This window comes from Diabrotica virgifera, chromosome 8 (genome assembly GCF_917563875.1).
Source record: "Diabrotica virgifera virgifera chromosome 8, PGI_DIABVI_V3a".
Classification (NCBI taxonomy): Eukaryota; Metazoa; Arthropoda; class Insecta; order Coleoptera; family Chrysomelidae; genus Diabrotica; species Diabrotica virgifera.
Genome location: NC_065450.1, coordinates 157,474,622 through 157,489,899, shown reverse-complemented (window position 1 = coordinate 157,489,899; position 15,278 = coordinate 157,474,622). Strand labels below are relative to the sequence as shown.

Sequence of the window (15,278 nt, the reverse complement as noted above, 5' to 3'; positions counted from 1 at the left end):
CACTTACTACTTCTTGCACTGTTGGAATTGCTAAGTCTCGTTGGATCACTGAGTTGGGTATGTAGTACGGAGCATCAAGAATCAGCCTTATCGTCTTGTTTTCGAACCTCTGTATTATATTTATGTTGCTATTAGAAGCTGTTCCCCAGAGCTGGATACCGTAGGTAAAAATGGGCTTTATAATGGCTTTGTAGACCAGTAATTTGTTTTTTAGAAACAACTTAGAGTTTCTGCCGATGATCCAGTATAGACGGCTCAGCTTTAGTCCTAACTGTTTGCGTTTAGTGAAAATATGTTTTCGCCATGTTAGTCTTCTGTCTAGGTGGATTCCCAAGTATTTTGCATCTTCGACTTGAGATAAATTGTTGTTGTTAATTTGTACTGGTAGGCAAGTTTCTTTACGGAGTTTAAATGTTACATGTGTAGATTTTAGTTCATTTGCTTTCATGCGCCATTTCGACAGCCATTTTTGTATTTTGCTAAGGCAGATTTAAACTTGTCTTGATATTTAAACTTGTATTTATATTCCAACAGATTAACTTATTTAAAAATTAATAATGATGAATTTTCATATCCTCGACTAACTAATATTGGATTGCCACAGGGGAGTATTTTAAGCCCGATTTTATACATCCTGTACAACATAGATCTTGAAGTAAGTATACCCAACATTACAAAAATTCTTCAATATGCTGATGATGTTGTTTTATATACAGAAGGAAAATTGTTAAGTAGATGTGAGGATAATTTAAAAGTCGCATTACAAATCGTAAATCAGTGCTATGAAGAAGTAGGATTATCAATTTCTGATACAAAAACTGAGGTGTGTTACTTTACAAAAAAGCGTAGAGTTCCACAAGGCAATCTTAACGTTGGAAAATTTAATTTTCCAATTAAAAGCTGTGTTAATTATCTTGGTACCTATCTAGACAGGAAATTGTCATGGAAAGATCACATTCATCATATTGTTAAAAAATTAGAAAACTCAATAAATATTTTAAGAGCTTTCTGTAAAACAAATTGGGGAGCAGACCCAAATATTGCTTTGATGTTTTACCGTAACATGATCAGACCCATTTTCGACTACAGCTGTCATTTGTTTGGATCAGCGACCAATACACTTTTAAATAAACTTTAAATTCAAAACAATAAATGCTTAAGATTATGCCTAGGCTATTTAAAATCCACTCCAGTCCAAACAATGGAAAATGAAGCAGTGGAACCTCCATTGCCTTTACGCCGCCAATTTCTCAGTGATAAATTTACAACTCGAATTTTGTCCAAAAAATGTAATTACCTTCAAGATCTACATGAGCTATCAGTTTTAGACCTCACTCATAGGTACTGGAGAACTAAAAAATCTATACCTTTGGTAGAAAGTTATCTAAGTACGGTAAAGTACAGTGAAGTTATCTATAAAAGCCAAATTCCGCCTTACTACAGTGCAATGAAAAAAACATTATTTTCTAACAAGGTTAAAACATGTTATTTAAACTCACATTTACCGCCAAATATGTTTGATATACTTATTAGAGAAAAATGGTTAAATTTTGAGTACATATTTACCGATGGGTCAAAAGACGCAAATGGAACGGGCTGTGCAGTATTCCACGAAAATAAAAATTACCATCATCAATATAGCCTACCTATTGAATGCTCAATATACACAGCAGAAATGATAGCAGTAATGTTTGCTGTTCAGTATGTACTACTGAATCCAACTAGCAATTCTGTTATATTTTTACTGACAGTAAAAGCGTGGTGGACAGATTGAGTAACATTCAAACAGTCAAACACATAAACCACATTGAATTGAATATTCTTAAAACTCTGTTTGAAATTATACAATTAGGAGTAAATGTAACAATTGCTTGGATTAAGGGTCATTCGGGAATAAAAGGCAATGAAATAGTTGACAATTTTACTAAATCAGCTTATGTGATCGGAGAAAAAATAAACAAAAATTTAATTCCAGCTTCAGATATTGATACTTTTAGCAGACAAAAACTTAAAAGTAATTGGCAATTGCATTACAGAGAATGTAATACTGGCTCAAATTTTGCTCATTGTAACCCTAGGATATTCTCAAAAAGATGGTTTTACACAGAATATAACAGACATTTTATAAAGACCATTAATCGGTTGAGAGCCAATCATGCTCTTACTCCATCTTACATGCATAGAATCGGCTTGGCAGATACTCCCAATTGTACTTGTGGCAAAATCGGAGATCTAACACATGTCATATTAGAATGTCATTTAAACATAAATAACATAAACGACCTTTATAAGGAATTAAAAGATTTAAAATGTTTTTTCCCAATAAACCTAAATACTTTAATATTTACAAATGATATGGAAATTCTTCATCTCATTTATAAACATGTTAAATTATGTAAATACAAGTTGTAAACGTAATATGTAATAAATAGGCATAATTTGTTAATGTGGTTTGAAAAAATTAAAAAAAAATAATATTAAAAAAAACACAAAATAAAATAATAACAAAAAAAAATAATAAACAAAAAAAAGAAAAAAAAAGAACAAAAATAAAAAGAAGAGAAAAAAAAAAGAAGTAAAAAAAGTGTTTCGCACAAATTAAAATATATATTAAAAAAAAAAACAGTAAAATAATTAAAAAAAAACAAAATAAAAAAAAGCTAAACAATGTACCAATGTATTTATAAAAATAAAATTGTAGAATGTACTTATGTTATAAGAAATTTATGACTATGAATCTGCAATCAATCAGAAACAAGTCTGGCTAATTGGCTCTGCCAAAGCCATTTTTCAAAAAAAACTTGTCTTGATGCCATCTTTGGCTCTTCGTGTGAAGAGAGAGCAGCTGTATCGTCCGCAAATGTGGCTATTGTAACCATCGGTGTAGTATGAAGATTACTTGTGTATAACAATACACGATAGGTCCGAGTACACTGCCCTGTGGTACCCCTGATTTTATGGCGTTCAGAAAAGAGTATTCTTGGTTTTGTCTGACAAGGAAGTGTCTATTAGTTAGGTATGATTTTAGTAACAAGAAGTGGGGATATGGGAGTACCTTCTTAATTTTGTGGAAGAATCCAATATGCCAAACTTTGTCGAATGCTTGTGACATATTAATAAAGGCAGCAGAATAATGTTTTTTTTTGGAAGTCATCGTTAATCTTGTTACTTATTCTATGTACTTGTTCGATGGTAACATGCTTGTTTCGGTATCCAAATTGATAGTCTGGAATTAAGTGCATCATTTCTGTTATTGACTTGAACATTTTGAGGATAGTTGGTAGCAAGCTAATAGGTGGATAGGAGGTAACTTCTTTTAATTTTTGCCTGGTTTGGGGATCATTATTATTTGTGCTACTTTCCAGATCTTTGGGTAGTACCCTAATTTGGAGATATATGTTACTAATTTAAAGCATTTGGGTGTAGATTCCTAAAGCACTTTCCTGTGATAAGATCATATCCCGGTGCTTTTTTAATGTTAAGTCCATTCATGTTTATATTTCTGGTTTCACTAAGTGAAACCTTATACTAAATAGCTTAAAATTAGCCAAATATTACTAAAATGTGTAAATTATATTTCAAAAGTCTTTTAGTATTCCGAATTAGAATTGGTAGTGTTTTTCTCTTCTTTTTCCTTTTATGTGACAAGAAAACACGCCGCTTAGGAATTTGCCTCAACTGACTTATCAAGACTACACGATCCGTTAGCAAAACGCCGCTAAAATTTTACATTGGATATTTTCAATTTCAATGCATTTTGGGTAAACCATCATAATATAAAATAATAACACTTTACAATGAAAAATCAAGAGAAAGTTCAATTGATGACAGTTACCCGTTTTTGTTTTAATCTTTTTTATTCAGTCTGATTTAGATGTAAATAATGCATTTTTTTAAATATTTTTTTACGATTTGCAAATTTAAACTGACCAATGAAAGAAGAGACAGAGAAGGTCATAGAATTAGGTTTGCTTTTATTTGATTTAGAATACGTCATTAAGTAGACGAGAGGTCAATATTCCTGTACGTATATTGTTTGCACATTATTAATTTTATATACAGTGTTTTCAGATAAAACTATCCACCTTAAATAACTTTTTAACCACTGATTTTTAGAACAGGCCCAAAAACACGTCAAATAGTCCTTGAAGGGATATTATATATATTATGCCACATTTAAGCTTGCCGGTAAAGGCACCCTCTCACCCCGTATCATCCCTAATTTTTTTTTAATTACTTCCACCTTGTTTTATTTGATATTTGGATTTTCCTCTTTGAACTGATTTCAAAAATGTATAACACTTTTTGCTTAAAGTAATAAGTTTGTGAGAAAAATAAACACAAAGGCAAGAAAACTGGATTGAATAAAAATTATTTTTTTAACAATTTTATTTTAATATTGAGAATGCATATTTCACTACCAAAAATTTTAACAACAATTATTCAAAATTTTTACAATAACTATTCAAAATTTCGACTCAACCACCCACATCCTTCGTGGAATAATCATAGTATAATGCTTTGAGTTATCTCTCTCTAAATTTCATCCATCGCCAGAATTTAGTATACATGTCAATGTAAGACTTTTGGTCGACATTTAAGGGTTTTAACCCATGTATTTTTGGTGGCTTAGCATGTAGAGCTTGCAAAGAACACTGATGATGCTCTCTTTAGAGCGAAAACGTTCTGTTTTGTATTTGTAGCCCTTTTTGGGTTTTTTTTTAAATTAATATACCTTTTACGCAGAAGATTTTTTCCTTAAATTTTTGTAATTAATGGTATACAGCCAGCTACATGAAATTTTTTCCTTAGGGGTTCAGTCTAAATGTTTGTATGTAATAAATTTGTTAAAAATAATTTTTTCAATCCAGTTTTCTTGCTTTTTTATCTATTTTTCTCATAAACTAATCACTTTAAGCATCATGTGTTCCACATTTTTGAAATCGGTACAAAAAGGAGAATCCAAAGATAAAATAAAAAGGTGGAAGTAATTAAAAAAAAAATAAGGGATGATACAATGGTTGAGAGGGTGCCTTTCCCGGCATGCTTAAATATGACATAGTGTCTCCCCCTTCAAGTATTATTTGGAGTGTTTTTGCGTTTCTTCTGAAAATCAGTGGTTTAAAAGTAATTTTTCTGCAACCGTGTTAAAAATTCAATTTTTAGCATTTAATAGGAGCGTTAAAAATGCTACTTTAAAGCACTAGTGCTTTAAATTTGTTAAGGCACTGCAGCATTGATTATAAACTACCCTGGGTAGTAGGTAAAAAGTGAATTGTCAAATTGTAAAACCTCAAAGTATTTATATTTAATTTTTTGTTAACATTAACCTTTAACTACCCGCGCATCAAGTTATAACATCACTTAAAAACAGCGGATTTGTTTATTTATTTATTTTTTTAAATACACTTAGTTGTTTGTTATAAACCTTATTCTGCATCAGCGAATACTTGGCGTTTCTTCTCAGTAAGCCAATTGGGATTTATAACTGGAATCTGATTCCATGATAAATAAAATTACTAGAAAGGTATGTGTATATGTTACAGTTCAAGTTGATTCTCAGTTAGAGTCGACTCCAACTAGTTGGAGTCAACTTCAACTGAAACGAGCAGTAAAAGTTGATTTTAAAAATTTAAATCAACTTGTACTAGTTGGAGTTGACTCTTCCTGGATCGATTCAGTAAATGTTGATTATACGAGAATCTCAAGTGCATTTTTGATGAGTGTGCGTTTCTTTGTCTTGCTTGACCGTTTTAACTACTTATTAGTAGAGTCTGTAACGTCGTCCCCGTTAGGTTAATTATTCTGATTCGACTTTTTGCACAAACTTACTCAAAGAAATACATCCGTATAACAATCCTTATAACAAATACACAGGGTGTCACGCGGTACCGCGGTCGACAAATTGTTTAACCAATTTTTGTTAAATTTAAAAAAATAATTTTTATCTACTTTATCTCATATTATGTAAGTAAAGGTTTTATTGTGTGAAAATTGTAAATATAGATAGCAGTACATGAAGGGCTTAAAGTGTGTCTGAAGTAACAATGTATTTTAAATGGCTTTTAATTTTTCGCATTGTTTTTTAGCACACTTTCATATAATTAAACATCCTTAACTTTCGCCTTCGGGAGGAAATCCGACTCGCCCTTGCAACGGCAACTGAAATGCTCACAAAACAGCAACCACGGAAGCAAAGATGGATGACAGAGGAAATATTGGATTTAATGGATAAAAGAAGAAAATTCAAACAGCACAAAGCAATGTACAAAGCATTAAATAGAACCATTAAACAAAAAATAAAAATTGCAAAAAAAATGGATAACAGAACAATGTGAAGAAATCGAAAACTTATATAAAAAACATGATGACTTCCATCTGTATAAGAAACTCAGGAATTCACATGCACAACATATTTACAAGGACTAAATAATCTAATCAAGGCAAACTGATTTCAAGCCCTGAAGAACAAATAAACATGTGGGAAGACTATATAAAGAAACTCTTCTATCACATCAGAGAACCTCCTACATTAAATACCGAAAACGATGAAGGTCTTCCAATACTGAAGTCCGAACTGAAATATGTTTTACGTCAACTAAAAAACAACAAATCTGTAGGATGAAAAACCAGCTGAGCTGTTGAAGTTAATCAACGAGAAAACTTAGACCTTCTTCTTGGACTATTTAATAATGTTTACAATACAGGGACTATCCCTAAAACATGGCTTGAATCAGTCTTCATACCACTACCTAAAAAGAATAATGCCAAATTATGCCAGGACTTCCGCCTTATAAGTCTATTAAATAACATTCTAAAGCTTTTCTTGCGGATCATACAGAACAGAATATACAGTAGAGTCTCGGTTATCCGCCCTTCATTTATCCGCCGTTCCGTTTTATCCGTCGCTCCATTTAAGTAATAATTTTTTTTTTAAATTTATATAACTTTGAAAATATTAAGCGAGCGGCCGTGGAGTAACGGCAAAATCGCTGGCCTCATACGCCAGTGCACGTGGGTTCGAGCCCTGCCAAAGACAAACCATTTTCATTTCCAATAATGACACGAGCCCACTCACCGTGCCTCGGAGAGCACGTTAAGCCGTCGGGCCCCCTGGGCTAGTGTACATCGACATTAGTTACTTGAAACAGGGTTAAATATGTAATTGGCGCCGGAACTGTCCGAAAAGCAAAAAGTTATACGATATTATACAGTGAGCACGTAAAGGTTGGAATAAATTCATTTTCTCGAGAATTGACGATTTTGGAAAAAAAAAATCCCGAAACAGGTCCATTTTTATTTTTATATTGCGCCTTTTTGGCATATATATCATACTAGTGACGTCACCCGTCTGGGCGTGATGACGTCATCTACGTTTTTTTAAATGAGAATAGGGGTCACGTGATAGCTCATTTAAAAGGTAATTCAATTTTCTATTCAGTAATATAAACATTAACATTATTATTTATACAGGGTGTCCAAAAAATATTTTTTTTGAATTAAATTTTTTGACAAAAAGAAGAATGTGTGTAATTTATTTCACTCATAATACTTTTTACTCCTATCAGAAAACAGGAAATAATGTGTATTTGACAAATAAAAATATTGTTTTTTGCTTAAATTCAGTATTAAAGCAGCCACCCACCTTCCTCTTGACAGTTTGAACATTTAATTTAAGCGAAAAGCAATGATTATTTTTCAAATAAACATTTTATTCTGTTTTATGAGAGCAGTAAAATGTATTTTGAATTAAATAAATTACTTGCATTCTTCTTTTTATGTCAGTAAATTTAATCAAAAAAATAAAAAAAATTGGGCACCTGTATAAAAAATTATGTTATTAGTTATATTATTGAATAGAGAATTGAATTACCTTTCAAATGAGCTATCACAAGGCCCCTATTCCCATTTAAAAAAATCATCGATGACGTCATCACGCCCAGATGGGTGACGTCACTAGTATGGTATATATGCCAAAAAGTCGTAAGTTAAAAATAAAAATTGACCTGTTTCGGGATTTCTTTCTAAAATCGTCCATTCGCGAGAAAATGAATTTATTCCAACCTTTACGTGCTCACTGTATATTATGAAAGTCAGAAACTAAAAAAAATCAAAGATTAAAGCTACCTCTATAAGATCCTGAAGAATTTTTTGTCATTATTTCATTAATGAGATATTATTTCTAATTATCAACAATGAGCGCTAAGCGCGTATTGAGGCGGCCGTCAATGTGAGTGCGAGTGAGATTCACCATTGGACGGCCCAATTGGTGCATCTCTTTAGCACTCACCATTGTCGGCCGCCTAATACGCACTTAGCGCTCATTGTTAATAATTAAAGATAAAGCTTAGTAATAAAATAGTGACAAAAATTTCTGCTGGATCTTGTATAGGGGGCTATAAACTTTGATTTGGTCACTTTCTGACTTTCATAATAATGGATTTTAACCGAGTTATTAAGCCTTGAAAATGGGTATTTTTGCATTTTTCAAATTTTAAATCGCGTATAACTCGACAACAATTAATTTTAGAGAAAAATCACAAAATATCTTTTTTTGCTCAGAATAACTCAAATGATCTAAAAAAAATTGTTCGAAGTGAAAAAATTATTTTTGTGAATTTGTCTAAAAAAATTGTTTAAACAATTTATCGATCAAGGTACTGCCTGGCACCCAGTAGATTTGTTATAAGGACCTCTTTTTGAGTAAGTTTGTGCAAAAAATTCGAATCGGAGTAATTTCACTAACGGGGACGACGACACAGCCTAGACTAATTTGAACATATTCAGTAACATTAATTTAATTTCTAGAATCGGCTGTTTGTGTGAATCAGAATCAACTTTTACTAAATGGCATTGGGAAGAGTATACTTTTCCTAGTTGGAGTCTACTTTTACTAGTAAATGTTGAATATAAATCTTTATTTTATATTTATAATCAACTTTTACTGAAACCAGCCGTTAGAGTCGACTCCAACTAGTTGGAGTCAACTCCAACTGGATAATCAACTTGAACTGTAACATATACAATATCGCCATGTTAAGAAAAATCGCACATTTGTAGGATTAAATATTAAAACAAAGAGAACGCCAAGTCGTCATTTTATGGCCTATACTATATACCAACAAATGATGACCTCTTAATTTGATTATCCTAATGATCACTAATTATTTAGTGCCTTTTTAAAAATAACGTTAAATGGCGATATTGTCAACACCTGTTTTCAATATCGCCAGGCATAGGCGGATATATTTTAGCATAGGTTTATTTTTAATATGGAATGGAAATGGGTAATTAAATAAATTTTAGACCAAACATGTTTTATTAATGATACTTATGAACAATAAGGACATATTTATATGTGCTGCAATTATGTCGTCTTTTGTAAGTCAGCATTCATCATGCATGTAGCATTTGCACGTAACGCAAAGACGCATGTCGGCCACTCGATCTTCTTTTCAAGCTTTACAATACCAACTTTCATCCTTGCTTTTGTGTTGGTTCCTTCGTATTTCGACTTTCCTAGTTTTAGAATTTTTCTCAGACACTTTTGGTGTCAAAGTTTTTTCTGGCACAAAGTCAGTATTCCTATTAAAAAGGTCTTTTGTGACGACCTGTGCGCGACTATTTAGTGCTGCCTTTTTTTTCTTTGTACCATACTTATGTACCATTTCAGGTGTTTCGAGCATTTCATTAAAGGATACTTCTTTAGTTGGTAGTCTCATATTCGTCATCTTCAGATTCATTATTCTCATCTTCATTTGCTTCAGACTCATCATCATCCTCTGAATCACTACTGTCCCTTAATTCAGTTACCGTAGGTTTTCTACTAACATTTGATGGCCCTGGGAGTGGAGTGATGACTCTAACTGGTTGCTTGTCTCATTATTTTGCAGAATATCTTGTAGTCCTGGACCTTCAACATTCTTGTCTTCTGTTACGCTACTTGGGGCAAATTCTTCTAGAGGAAGAATGTCAGAGTTATGCGGATAAATGCCTGTAGCCGAGAAACCAGACTTTATGTTAGATGGAGTCATACATTTGTCCCAAACTATGGAAAAATTTATTTCGAAGCGTTGTTTTGTGATGGACCGTTCCTTATACCTTGCCCAATACTTTAAAACTTCCTCATCCAAGTAATGTTCGAAGCTACGAAATACAATACAAGGTGATGGCGAGTTCACTGGCGACAATTACAATGGAATAATCAAAATGGCACGTGGCACCATCAAATATTAAAAGACAAGGTCCAGGAGTTCTATATTGCGAAAAATGTTGTAACCATTGCTTAAATGTTTCTATGGTCATACTTCCCTTGGCCGTCATTAGTGCCATACTACCTGGTGGTAGTGAATTTGCCCATTCCGGCTTCATTCTCTTTCCTTTATACAATATCAAAGGCGGAATGGCGGCACCCAAAGCGTTACCACATGACACTACTGTAACATTTTGACCATGCTCGTTCGCTACCAGATGTACTCTCTTCGCCCCTTTCTTTGCTAGTACAGATTGTTGGTGATGCAGTGACAATGTGCAGCCTTTGTCGTCCATGTTATAGATGCACTGCGGCTTGTCCATGATATCTAAGTTATTCATTATATTTTCTAATTTTTTGAAATGATAATTCACAATGAATTTGTTCAGTTTTTGCGCCCTTGCTGGGTTCATGCTTTGAGCGCGTCTGTTTCTTATTTGTGGATGTCTAATTAGGAATCCTTTGAGCCAAAATCGCCAGCCATCATATAATCTTTGTTAAAGGCAGTTTCGATATTATTCTATTGCATAAATCTTCCTCTTGATTATTCGTAAGAACAGATTTTCGTCCCATCGAACATTTTGAGGTAAGATGTTTCTTTAAATAATCCCTCAAAGTACCTCTGGGCACCTGAAACTCCTTACTTGCTGAGTTAACGGATTGTCCATTTCCAACAGCTAATATTGAATTTTGCATGTTTTCTTCCCTCCATTTTCCTCTAATACCTTTATTTCGTTTGTTTGCCATAATTATTCTGAAAAAAAAAAGATTTATTATCATATTCTGTAGTCACTTTGTAATTGCTAGTAATATCGCCAAGAGTGATAACTGATTTGACAATATCGCCAATGGCGATATTGCAAACCATTAAGAATGGCGGTATTAGCAACAATGACGTAATTTGTTTTCGTGAAAAAAGCACCGGTAAAAATACATAGAAAAAAATTATTTTTGTGTTATCAGCAACGGAAAGGATCCCTATCAATTTTGTAAAAATGGACAAAAACACTTACCGGCAATTTCAGCCTGGAGCAGCTCTAACCAAATACTAGAACTTTTTATAAGAAACAACTCACAATATTCCAGTGGCGGTTAAACGACACATGAAACTGAAATTTTAGGTTATAATCATATGTGCTTCTACCACAACACTAAGTTCATAGTAAGAGAAGGTACCCCTAACGCCATCTTTACTCAAGTAGCCTGACAACAGAAATATAGGAAACTGGCGGAATTGCAAACATGGCGATATTGTATACACCTAAGAATATAAAATAAACCAGGAAGGAGTACAATGCGAAATGACTTCGAGCCAGGAAGGAGGTTGCAAATGGCGATCTGCTGTCAGATTTGCTTTCTATCTCCAGTGACGTACCTTTGAAAGAGGGAAGAAAAGAAATTCTTAACGATTTTATTACATATTTGATGTTAAATACGTAGAAAATACGTATTAATATAATATTTTGTTGAAAAGTCAGTTAAATAACATTTTATTATACTAATAACTTCAGTTAATTGATTGCATATACAGGAGCTTTACCAGATGGTACGCCAATGCACACAGCTGATCCAATACACAAACACCTTCTACCTCGTTGACAAAAACTTATGAGTCATCCACAGACGTTCAAGATGGCTGGTTCCACTAGAAATTTAAGGTGTTGTTTATATATGACAGACTCCTTCCTGTTTATTTTATATTCTAAGGTATACACCTACCTTAATAAAAAAATTTTTGAAATGTGATTTTTTAAATGAGAAAAAGTATTGTTTACAAGAAAAATATATTTTGTGCCGTAATGACAAAAAACAATTGAAATATGTATTTATATCCCTTTCAGGCCTGAATTTTTTTTTAGTGAAAATGAAGTCTTCCTTTGAATAAATACGATATATATTATGGTATCTAAAAAAATTCATTGTTTGAATCTGTCATAAATGACATATAACGTTAGTGCGCTCTTGGATTATGTTCTATGAATGCAGGATCGTAAGTGTATGCAAAAATTCATTTTTATTAAACGCAAATCCCATTAGGGCGAAATAATAATTATTTTTATAATCGTTTAATATGCTATTACATACTAACTAAAATAGAACAAAATTTTTGTGCTGAAATGTCATGTCTTTCTATTGCCTCTTTGCTGAAGAAGAGCTCGTTGAAGGAACAGGTCCTTCATCTAATACAGTTTCTTCAATATCCTTGTCATCGGTGTTATTTTTAAACATTTGAACGTCAAAAGCAACATTATTTTCGCCATGTAAATCTTCTATTTCGGACTAGTTACCATCATTTGGCACTTATAGAGCCAAATCGTTGGTGAGAGGCACACCTGTAATAATTAGAAAAACTACTTTTATCATTAAAATATAGAAAAATTAATAAAAAGAAATAAAAAAGCTGAATTTGAATTCTTGTTAAAGTTAAATGGGATTTGTATGCATTATGTGATGAAATTATTCAATTAGCAAAATAACATTAAACTTCAATGTATTCGAAAAGAATTTAGTGTCGAAATTCCAGTCAAAATAACTGTCAAAGATAAAATATAAAATACAACCGCGAACAATTCAAAGTAATCGGACATTACGAATGATTACGAACAATTACGAACTTGCCGGTCTCCAGTTACGTCACGACTTCCGGATGTGCAATATATTATCTTGTTATTTATAGTATCATGCATTATGGGACAAGATCTCTACAAACAAACCAATAATTTCTTAAATCTTGTTTATTATCTTGAAGTTGAAACTTTATCTATGACACACCCCCGTTACAATAACATAAACACTTATAAAAAACAAGATATCTTTTACTTGCCTTTACCGGTTTTGTGGTCAAAATACACAGCCTTCTTTATAGGGTATTCTATTGCAAACTAAGCGCGAATTCGTAAATAATTTCAGTTACTCTGATAATACACGATAGACACAACATATTGATATCATCTTTCCTAGTAAAAATATGTTTATTTTGGGTATTGATACCCACATAAACATGAGCTCACGATCGTGTCTGCCGGCCACGAAAGGGATATTACTACTTATATTACTATAATCGTGGCGTATATTGTCCACCACCGGAAACAACAAATAATAAACTGTAAATTATGATCTTCCCAGAAAGCCGATTATAACGAAACTAAAACCAATTTTAAAGCACATTCCAGTGATAGGTTAGATAGATAAACAAGGTCAAAAATTAAATTTTTAAATATATTTGCAGTAGAATTCTTATATCTGGCGTACAAAATACGCCAGCGCGTGTAGTTAAAGGTTAATATTAATAGTACAACTTGCGCAATTTAAAGAAGGTGGTTTAAAGGTTTTTTAAAATTTAATCTAAACTGTATTATTGCGGTTTTAACACGTTTGTAGGAAAAAACTATTAAAATTTGTTAGAATATACAACAATAAAAGTAAAATGTTATTCTATAGTTGTTATTATTTACATATTGACAGTATAGGCAAAAATATAAAAATGGAATGTCAGTCAAGTTCAAGTAAAAGTTTTTGTAGGTATTGTCCTGTAATTGAGAATGAATAAATTATAATTGTTGATATAAAGACGTTTGTAGAAAACATATTGTATGAAATACGTGTTAAAAATTACATTCTTAAGGCACTCATGTGAATTGCAGAATTCGCTTCGCTCATTCTGCAAACTTTCTCATGCGTGCCTTAAAATTGTACTTTTAACACTTATATCATAAATAACTATTAAGGTGGATAGTTTTATCTGAAAAGCACTGTATTTGATTTAATAGAATATAAGTAGAAAGTTGCAAATTATTTTTACAAAGGTGTTTCTAGATATTTTATGAAACTATTAAATCACAGACTAGTTTGAAACTCTTAATATACTCCCCTCGTATTCACGTTTTCAGTATTCAGTAATTATTTATAATAACCTGTTTTTATTTTGTTTGTTTGCTTGTTTTATCCTCGTTATAAAGAACGGTTAAAAAATCAGAATCGAATTGGAATTACCAATACCAGCCATAAAATATATAACCGTGAAAAATCCATAATAATATGTAAACGGTAATAGTGTGGTCGAAATGGTGTGAATTTTAATATTGTATTTTTGGAATGGGCAAATAAAGAAGTGACGATAGATGGCGAAAACCTAACCATCTGAGATTTGCCGTGCCGATGATGTTATGCTAATAGCAAAATGTAGAGAAGAATTTCAATAAATTCTATTAGACCTAAATACCAAATCAAAAGAAATACTATTAAAAATAAATCGAGCAAAATATATAGTATATTAAGTATGGAGAACGGTAAGGGTTTTATAGAGATCGAAGACAATTGTTTGGAGGAGGAGCGGAGCGACGACTCCAATTATTGCCTGAGATCGGTTACCCTTAACGTTCGACATGCTTATAACGTTTTTTGCACGATTGATAGCATTATAAATTATAAAATCAAACATTTTCGTCATATTGATTAGTTTCGTTCATTTTATCAAGATAGATACTTTGGTTGTTAGGTAGTAACTAGGGTGCATAACAACAATGGATAATTGAGTTTTTATTTAGTTGTCGATAATTTTAAGTACAATTTTGATTATTATAAATTAAAATATGAGCGAAAGTGAATTTGAAGAAATTGAACGGCCTTGGGAAGAAGGGTGTTCCGCAATTATTCCCGAAAAATCCAAAATCCGTTATCAAAATACCTACCAAAGTTTTAAAAAATGGTGCGAAGGCAAGAATTTAAGAATCGAAGAAAAGACTCTATTGGCATATTTCGTTCAAAGACATATGCAGTTGAAAGCTCCTGGAAGCCTCTGGACAGAATATTCAATGATTAAGTCCACCGTTTTTCTTTATGATGGCATTGATATTTCCTAGTTTTCAACTTTGATCGCGTATTTAAAGAGAAAAAATGTTGGATACTACTAATGTATGCGATTCTGCAGGAGTTTCTGTTAGAAGTGAAACCACAGCCCAAACAAGTGGGATTTCATTAAACAATTTAACAAATTGTACCAAAGTTTCAATATTAATAAATAATT

General features: G+C 32.2%; 1 protein-coding gene across 2 annotated transcripts in view; it reads left to right on the top strand.

Annotated features, from left to right (window-relative positions):
• LOC126890406 (microfibril-associated glycoprotein 4-like) overlaps window positions 1-15,278 on the top strand; it is a 214,652-nt gene that overhangs the window by 183,027 nt on the left and 16,347 nt on the right. The window lies entirely within an intron of this gene.